Here is a 10,323-nt window from a genome sequence, read left to right as displayed (position 1 = left end):
CCCCTGCCACCCCATGGCTGCCCTTGCGTGCCCCACGCACCTCTCACACATGCCAACCCAGCACACCCACATCACCACCCACACCCACCCTCAAAACAACCTTCACACACTCCGGGCGCCTCTAACACCCACCCGCCCAATACACCCAATCTCCCACCCCACCCACCTCGCCACAAAATCACACCCCTACCCCTGCCCTAAATCATCTCACACTCATGAGACACCAAGCACAAATCCCGGTCACTTACACTCCCCAGAGAAGCTACGCCACATTACCCTGGCATATAACCCCACACTCACCGTCCACCTCCAGCATTCAACACATCCCCGCACCACGGACAACAACCAGCGCCATGAAGATTTGACGACCTGTATGGGCACTATCCCTTGGATGTAACCAGCGAGTCCAAGGACCACACCACCTCCTGCAACTGCTCCGCTCCTCCATCGCCTCATCCATGCTCTTCCTCACCTGCAATGAGCAACAAGACGAAAACTCCTCCACCACAGCCTGGCACGCCCTCTTCCAACACCTACAGCCAGTCTACACCACCTACGACACCAAAGTTTACCACCTCCAGTCACAGGGACGTGACTTTTTCCCAGCAGACGGTGGTAAACTGCAGCATAGTGCCCCCAATAGCGCCCAGACACCCCCACAAGGAGCCCACAGAGGAGCAACGAGAGCGCACCAGAACTCGGAGCGACAACGGCATAAGTCCGCCCGGGTTGCACGCCCCTATTGACCCGGAACTCGCCTGCCACCACCATATTAGGAATACCAGACTACCTCCCGGGCAAGCCTTCCCCAACCAGCTTCGGGGTGGAACTGTTTCTCTAGCTCCTGCCAGCACCCCTGAGACGGCCTGTAGCCGCTCACCCCTTGCTAATGAGACGGCCTGTAGCCACTCTGAACATGTCTTTCTTGAGATGGCCTGTAGCCACTCACCCCTCGATGAGGAGACAGCCTGTAGCCACTCTGAGGGTAATAAGGAGCCGGCCTGTAGCCGCTCCCGCCCTTGTCAGGAGACGGCCTGTAGCTGCTCCGAAGGTGTCTTCCCTGAGATGGCCTGTAGCCACTCAACCCTCCTGAAGGAGACGGCCTGTAGCCGCTCTGAGGGGAACCAGGAGATGGCCTGTAACCGCTCCCGCCTTCGTCAGGAGATGGCCTGTAGCTGCTCTGAAGATGCCTTTGGGTCTGCTGGTAGCTGCTCACTCCACCAGGCCACGGCCAGTAGCCGGACCTTGGTGACGGCCAGTAGCTGCGCCCCCAGGAGGACACTGCCAAAAGCCAGGCCTTGGCGATGGCCGGTAGCCTCGCCCCCACGAGGCCACGGCCAGTAGCCGGGCACTACGGCAGGAGACGGCCTGTAGCCGCTCCTCCGTCTGAAGCTGATGCCTTTTCCCCACCCCACGACCTAGAAGGAGTCTCAGGCTTAGAGGAATAGTGGAGAGGCCCCTTGGTCTCCCCCAGCCTCGGCTCCCTACAACTGGATCTGGAGGAGACCCACCTGATGGACCACAATGCAGACCGGTGCCGCAGACCCTTTCTGATGGCGCCACCAAGCTCTGGGGACCACAGCCCTTGGGAACCCCAGACCACCCCCAGGACTCCCGGGTGGGAACTCCCCACACCTCGACGTCGGAGATCTTCGTCCTCCATCAGGAGCCTGAACGAAAGGTTCAGGCAGTTATTCGGCCCCAGACCTGAGGGCCGTACTCCAGTCCCCAGCTCCGAGAGTGCGGGACCCTTCACCACCCACAGCCCTGGACGAGAACGGACGTCCCTGCACGTGATCCCGTGGCCTCTGGATATAGAGGCCCCCGGCGGAATCCAGCCCCTTCAGTAGCAGAGCTGTGACACCCCACCGCCCGTGTATCTGACCGCCACGATGCCTGGACCCGAAAGGAGTGACAGTGATAGTACAGTGTCTGTGATCTAGTGATATAAAGGCAGAACAGTGAACTAACCCTCTAATGGAAGTCAGTGATAATACCAAAGTGGTGGAGTGAGTAACAGTGACAGTGTAACCACAAATACAGCCACCCAGTGAGAGTCGAGTCTATCAGAGTGAATACACTACCACCAGAAAATACCTCCTGATACTAAGACCATATTCAGACCCCAGTGCCAATGAAACACTTACCAGCAAGGAATAACATTAGTAACTCCCCTAATATAGAAAACCCGGACTTTCCATAATTAATAACACTCTGCCTCAAGTGCTATTCACTGTGACCCGAGCAGTATCCTGCACGATACTGATAACCCATATCTTGATATAAGAGTTGTAATTGCCCAGTGTATCTGTATCAGCAACATCTACTCGTTCCCTGACCAACTTAGTAATACACGTGTAAGGTTGTTGCCTTGAGCTTTTGTGTCCTACCTCTCTGCTATTTGTCTAAGCTCCGGTCTAGAAGGAGAGTCCCGCTACACACTAGGCGTTTACGGGACTGGAAGCTGGACCTAAAACACCTAGCATTACAAGGCACCCTAGTGAATTCCAGTGTACAGTGGGGCCAAGTAAGACTCTACAGTAGAATACCAAGGTGTAGACAGTGAATATTACGAGCAGTGATATTACCCTTGCCCCCTTGCAACGACACCTGTAACTATTCTCCTCCCTTGTGCAAGTAAGTAACACCCTCCCCAGTATTCAGCCCATGAACTCAGTGTCAGAGCAGGACAGTGCCTCACCACCCCGAACAGTGTAATAGTGCCTTTACCCTCCTGAGCCAGACTTAGACTCCTGTGCATCCAGTATCCTGTGCGATACTAGACTCATTAATGCCAGCCTATGTGTTGATTCTTGTACATGAAATTGTGTAAGATTGTCTACCTGTTGCACATCAGTTGAATTTGTCAATATACGTGTAAGGTTGTTGCCCTGTGTTTTTATGCCCTGGCCCTCTCTTGTATGTCTAAGCTCCGGTCTAGAAAGAGAACCCAGCTGCACTCTAGGCGTTCTAGGGACGGGAAGCCGCCCCTTAAACACCTAGCATAACAGAAATATATCTTGTTGCTAATTCTCTATCATTACTGCCCCCTGGGGAGGGGCGGAAAGATTCTTCCCCAGTATCCCTGCATGAATGAGGCCATTAAAATGGGTCCATTTATCTCCAGCGTTTCTCTCCATGTCCTCTTCTCTTCTTTTCACACGCTCTTGCAGATATTTCCATGTTTCTTCCGGCCTTTATCAATCTGGACATCCGGTTTCATGACATGGATAGTCTAAGGACTTCCCACATCATTTCAACACCATTACTTCGACGTAAAACAGCTTCAACATCACTATCATTTCAACGTTACTACCACACTTTTCTCTTTCTGCCATCACCTTTCTCTTAGTGCCAAAAGGTTTAGTTCTGCACTGCGGCAACCTATGGCCTTGTTTTATACTCATTGGCTAAATGTTCCCGATATAATTCGTTGAACTAGGCAGAAAAACAAAAAAAAATCATAATCTATATATGTTTTTGTATTATAAGCGACGAGTGTATCTTTAATAATAACCACTGGTTAGTGGAAATAAAGTACAGTATTTGAATTTGAATTTGAGTGCTGGTGTTTCAATATGGCGGCCAAAATCACACGCCCGCGGCGGAGATAGCCTCTCCATACTATAGAGCTCAGTGGGCAATCTTAGCTTGCTGTCTGTTTCCCTGTTGCTTCTATGTATACATCATGATCATCATCCGGACCTCCGTTCCCACCCTAGGGCAGGGTGAGGGGTAGCAACGTCCAGACAGCCTAAGGGCCACGCTTCCATTCACTCATCATTGAAGCTCATGGATCCAGGCTTCATCAGAGAGGCCAAAAAACTTTCACCACGTTCTGTAGCTTCACATATACCTTTCTGTACCATAATACAAAATATATATATATACAAAATATAAATAGATTATGATTTTTGTTCTGCCTAGCTCTATGAATTATGTGATACATTTAGCCAAGAACATAAATAAATAAAACAACGTCATAGGCTGCTGCAGTGTAGAGCCTGTTTTTTTTTTTTTTCTGACGGCCTTAACCTAATGTCTGTTTAATTATGACAGTTAAAATCCCCGGCACTCCAGCCCAGACGGAAAAGTATACCACAGTGCCGGCTGCAACTGCCACCACAAACCACCACCGGGTATTCTCATTTTACTCTAACTTGGCCTAAAATTGCCATCTCTCCATCTTTAGTGCCGAGCTTGTAGCAGTAAATCAACACTTCAAGATGATACTAGTCACGAAGAAGTGCAATGGAAAAGATGTGGAGCCGTAGTACTGTCTTTATCTGCCAGTGAGCTACGTGATATAAGCTGCATAAGGACGAAAATCTGTGCCAAAATAGCGTATGAGAGATCTAGCTGACATAGGAGTGTCCGCGCCAGAAGGACCCAAAGAGGAGGGGGAGAGAGGGAGGTTTTAGAGAACAGAGAGGGTGAGAAATGGAACAGACTTTGGAAGGGATTAGGGAGGGAGAGGGAAAAAAAAGAGAGGAGGGAGATAGAGGGAAGGTTTAGAGAAGAGCGAGGGAGAGAGAAGAGGAAGACTATGGAAGGGATCAGTTAGGTAGAGGGGGAAAAGGGAGAAGGAAGAGAGAGGGACGATTTAGGTAAGGGAGGAAGAGAGAAGAGGAAGACATTGCAAGGGATCAGTTAGGTAGAGGGGGAAAAGGGAGAAGGAAGAGAGAGGGACGATTTAGGTAAGGGAGGAAGAGAGAAGAGGAAGACATTGCAAGGGATCAGTTAGGTAGAGGGGGAAAAGGGAGAAGGAAGAGAGAGGGACGATTTAGGTAAGGAAGGAAGAGAGAAGAGGAAGACATTGGAAGGGATCAGTTAGGTAGAGGGGGAAAAGGGAGAAGGAAGAGAGAGGGACGATTTAGGTAAGGGAGGAAGAGAGAAGAGGAAGACATTGCAAGGGATCAGTTAGGTAGAGGGGGAAAAGGGAGAAGGAAGAGAGAGGGACGATTTAGGTAAGGGAGGAAGAGAGAAGAGGAAGACATTGCAAGGGATCAGTTAGGTAGAGGGGGAAAAGGGAGAAGGAAGAGAGAGGGACGATTTAGGTAAGGGAGGAAGAGAGAAGAGGAAGACATTGCAAGGGATCAGTTAGGTAGAGGGGGAAAAGGGAGAAGGAAGAGAGAGGGACGATTTAGGTAAGGGAGGAAGAGAGAAGAGGAAGACATTGCAAGGGATCAGTTAGGTAGAGGGGGAAAAGGGAGAAGGAAGAGAGAGGGACGATTTAGGTAAGGGAGGAAGAGAGAAGAGGAAGACATTGGAGGGGGTTACAGAGCGAGAGAGAGAGGGGGGGAGGGGGCGGAGGGGGAAGGAAATTTGGTGAAAAGAGAGGAAGAAAGAAGCAGACCTTGGAAGGGTTTATATATGGCGTTCACTCACCCTTCACATTCAGGCTGCCTCGTCAGCTGAATAAAATCGTCTGGTGTAGTACTTTCACATTAACTTGGCCTGGATTTATGTCGTTTGGCAGCTTATAACGTAGTTCAGTGGCAGAAAAAGGCATTGCTACAGCTGTACATCCTGTGCATAGTATTTCCCTGTGACTACCATTATATTCCCATCTTAACTGTTACACCTCAGCAGTCAAGAGCGAAGTATGGCAGCTCTTGGCCAAATTAGTTTGAAAAAGTATCTTCTATCTCTCTTTCCTTCATTCTTTCCTCGTCCTTCTGCCTACGGGTGACTTTACACTCCCTCTTCTGTCTTTCATTCCTTCATTCTTTCCTCTTCCTTCTGCCTATGGGTGACTCTACACTGAGTGACAAGCCAAATGGTTTCCTGTACACCAGGAAACTATTTACTATGCTGGGTGGTAATCATATAACCAAATTTTGGCGCCTGGTGGTTTAGTGGGTAATTATTGTGCTCCAATCGGATTGAGCTAGTGAAGGTTTATATTCAAGGGGTGGTTGGGGTTTATTGCTCACGTAATGCCACTCAGGGATGAGGGAGGTTGGTCACTCTCATCTTAAATGTCAGGACCAACTGCCTCGCCCCGGGCCCCTACGCTGTTCATGGGGCAATGTAGGACTGGATGATGGATGGATGGATATCATCATCATCATCATCCGGACCTCCTTTCCCACCCTAGGGCAGGGTGAGAAGTAGCAACGTCCAGACAGCCTAAATTTGCCCAAGCCAATAGTCCACGCTTCCATCCACTCACTATTCAAGCCCCCGGAATACTGGCTCTATCGGATACGCCAAAAACATTCACCACATTCTGTAGCTTCAGCTAAACGTATCCAATAGAGTCAATCCGGACGCTACCACTTTAAAAAAGGGGTGCCAAATCCCTGATCTTGCACCTCTCCTCACAACATTCATTCAGCCAGCTCGATCTCTTGTCAGTTCTCTAGCCTCATCGACTTCCAAACCTCTCTTCCTCACACACTCATCCACCATATCCCTCCACCTTCTCCTTGGCCTACCCCGCCTCCTCCCTCCTTCAAATTCGCTCAGTATAACAGAATGAATAACATAAAAATGGCGTCCTGTGGCTAAGAAGTAACCTGTCTTTGTAAAGGATTATGTTTTGTTACAGACTACGGTAATTAGGTCAGGGAGAAGATACGCATTGGATTGACCCTGGCTGATAAGATGGTATGAAGCGCCTAAGCCTGGATGTTTGTGCCCGTGGGGTGGAGTCAGGATTCCGGGGGCTGGAATGGTGAGTGAAGGAAAGTGTGGCCAGTTTAATTATGCAATCATTTAGTTAGTTTCTCCTTTTCTCATTTTTTTTTCTTGGTCTCTGGACCCTACCTCACCCCGTCTCGAGGTGGGAAAAAAGGTCTGCATGAGAGAGAGAGAGAGAGAGAGAGAGAGAGAGAGAGAGAGAGAGAGAGAGAGAGAGAGACTTAATAAGATGGGAGGGCAACTCGATATCGTAAAATGGTCATAAAAAGACATTGTTCAGAAATAGAGATAATTAAAGTGAGAGAGTAATGACGAGATGAAGAGAGGCTGAGAGTAAAGAAAAGAGATAATTAAAGAGGCTCAGAGAAATCGAAGAAAGGAGGGAGAGGAGTGAAGGAAGGAGAAAGAAGGAAGCAGAGTAAGGGAAGCAGAGGTGTATAGGGAAATAGTAAAGGAATGAGAATTATTAAAGATATAAAATAACAGCAGACAAGGAAGAGACAAGGGAGAACCATGAATGAAGGAAGAGATAGGATGAAAGCGGGAAGACATAGGGATAATGGCAAAGACTGCCACAAGAGGAGAGAGAGAGAGAGAGAACCATGAATGAAGGAAGAGATAGGATGAAAGCGGGAAGACATAGGGATAATGGCAAAGACTGCCACAAGAGGAGAGAGAGAGAGAGAGAGAGAGAGAACCATGAATGAAGGAAGAGATAGGATGAAAGCGGGAAGACATAGGGATAAGGGTAAAGAATGGCGCAGAGAGAGAGAGAGAGAGAGAGAGAGAGAGAGAGAGAGAGAGAGAGAGATCTGAATGAAGAGAAAGGTAAGAAGAAAGATGGAAGAAGGGAAAGAGAAAGACATGCAAATGAGAAAAGCCTGTGAATTGCTAAGCCTGTCACCACTGCGGCTGCTGTGCCTCCCTCAGCTGACTAAAATCGTGTGATATTGAGTGGAATGGAATATCAGAGAACAGGAGACCAGGAGTGTTAATGCCTTCAGTGCCAGTGTGTCATATACAGGGGGCGTAGATAGCGCTGCACTACAAACACTTGGTAGGCTCAGTCTGCTGGTGTGGGGGGGTGTCATATACAGGGTGGCGTAGATAGCGCTGCACTACAAACACTTGGTAGGCTCAGTCTGCTGGTGTGGGGGGGTGTCATATACAGGGGGGCGTAGATAGCGATGCACTAGAAACACTTGGTAGGCTCAGTCTGCTGGTGTGGGGGTGTGTCATATACAGGGGGGCGTAGATAGCGCTGCACTAGAAACACTTGGTAGGATGTGTTGCCGGCACGGCTCAGTCTGCTGGTGTGGGGGGGTGTCATATACAGGGGCGTAGATAGCGTTACACTAGAAACACTTGGTAGGATGTGTTGCTGGCACGGCTCAGTCTGCTGGTGTGGGGGGGTGTCATATACAGGGGGCGTAGATAGCGCTGCACTAGAAACACTTGGTAGGATGTGTTGCTGGCACGGCTCAGTCTGCTGGTGAGGGGGTGTGGGGGTGACAGTGGGTATAAGGGATGACCAGATAGTGCAAGACAGACACCATCAGACGATTCTCCTTTCACTTTCGGCAGGCCTGTCTTAACGAAGAGGTTAATCAAAGAAAATTATAAAGAAAATCAGGATTTTCAGCTAGAGTGGAAAATTTACATTAAAATCTTGGTGATATACTCTTGTCACCTTAACTTGGCTGCATATCCTATTTTGCAGTTTATTTCACGTAGCTCAGTGGCAGAAACAGGCAATGCTGCAGCTTTACAGCCTTTCCATTGCAATTTTTTTTAATGCAAGGAAGAAGGAACCAAAGGCCGGGAGCCCGCAAACCGTTCCTTCCAATGAAAAAAACAAAAACAATACAACAGAGAGCCAAATTCAAGATCCGTTCATTTCGAGATGCCTGGACACACTGTGTTTGAAAGCCTGGAGATCATAGGCATTAGGAAATACAGAGGGAGACAGTTCCAGAGTTGACCTGTTGCATACATGAAGGACTGGGAGTAACGGTTAACTCTTGCATTAGAGAGTTGGACAGAAAAGGGATGAGTTTGTTGCTAGACGGGCATTATAGTGTTTGTCTCTTGTTACAACTAAGGATCCAAGATGGAGAGATAGCAATTTTAGGCCAAGTGACTGTAAAAAGCATATACCAGACTCTTTATTTATTATTTATTATATTTCTTTGATGAATATCAGGGGCAACTTCTTGTAATAAAGTGATTAATGGAAGCTGTATCTGCTGATGGTGTGAAGACAGGGAGGAAATAATGACTAAGACATTATTGCATTGGCAGGGTTAAGACAACGGAGAGGGAAGGGATGACGTGGATGTAGGTACAGGTAAGAGGGATGAAAGAACTGGGTAAGAGAGAGAGAGAGAGAGAGAGAGAGAGAGAGAGAGAGAGAGAGAGAGAGAGAGAGATGGCTAAGGAAGAGGTGTTACGCAGGAGACACATGACACAAACAACACTCAATCAGTCCAGTCACATTCCAGGCCTTTAGTATTAGTATTAGTAGTATTTTTTTTTTTTTTTCATTTCTCTCTTCAGGCGATTTTATTTTCGAAATGGGGAGATAAATCATGGTTAAATTTGCTCCCTCAATGCTTGGGATAATTCTAAAATAGAAAATGATGGTGGTGGTAGTGGTAGTAGTAGTACCAGTAGCAGCAGTGGTGGTGGTGGTGGTGGTGTTAGTGGTAGTTGTAATAGTGGTGGTAGTGGTGATGGTGGTGGCGGTGGTGGTAATAGTAGTAATAGTAGCAGTAGTAGTGGTGGTGGTGGTCGTGCTGGTGGTCGTAGTAGTAGTAGCATTAATAATAATAATAATAATAATAATAATAATAATAATGATAACAATGTCTGAGGAACTTGCTTATTTCCATCACCACTGACCCCTGGCTCTGAAGAGCAGCATACACGTGCTGGCACTGTTCCCTGGCTGGATTTGCTGCGGCGTCCACCCAGGAGACAAACCTCCCTCATATTTCCCTGCACCTCGCCATGGGAAGGGCCCTGGTCCGACACTGGAATGGGTGTACCTGATGATTGATTGAATATTGAAAATGTGTGTGTGTGTGTGTGTGTGTGTGTGTGTGTGTGTATGTGTGTGTGTATGTGTGTGTGTGTGTGTGTGTGTGTGTGTATGTGTGTGTGTGTGTGTGTGTGTGTGTGTGTGTGTGTGTGTGTGTGTGTGTATGTGTGTGTGTGTGTGTGTGTGTGTGTGTGTGTGTGTGTGTGTGTGTGTGTGATTCTTTTCAAAATATAATAGGAAAATGAAAATGTGAAACGAATAAGATAAATGCTCTTTTGAAATTCTGAGGAGAAAACCTTGGCTATTATTGGCCTGTGCTGAAACATACATACATATAATACTGCTGACATACAGTAGATACATATATACATACATACATACATAAATCTATACCTACATACATACATATCGCACTCATACATACATACACTCCTACATACATACGTACGTACTATACTAGTAAGTTTTGTTTTGGCTTATCAAGGCGAAGCTGCAAAAACTTGACAGGTTGGTGATGCCTGGGTGAATGCAACATGTCCAACTACCATTTACTAAGCCCAATGTTCCCCTCTCGATATATGTTGTCAGTTAATAATGCAACGAGCACAGAGATTAGCACGTAGTGTTGCAGCCAGCCA

Source organism: Coenobita brevimanus, chromosome 86 (assembly GCF_032717465.1).
Source record: "Coenobita brevimanus isolate Jiangsu-jjx chromosome 86, ASM3271746v2, whole genome shotgun sequence".
NCBI classification, from domain to species: domain Eukaryota; kingdom Metazoa; phylum Arthropoda; class Malacostraca; order Decapoda; family Coenobitidae; genus Coenobita; species Coenobita brevimanus.
This window is presented reverse-complemented; position numbering follows the sequence as displayed.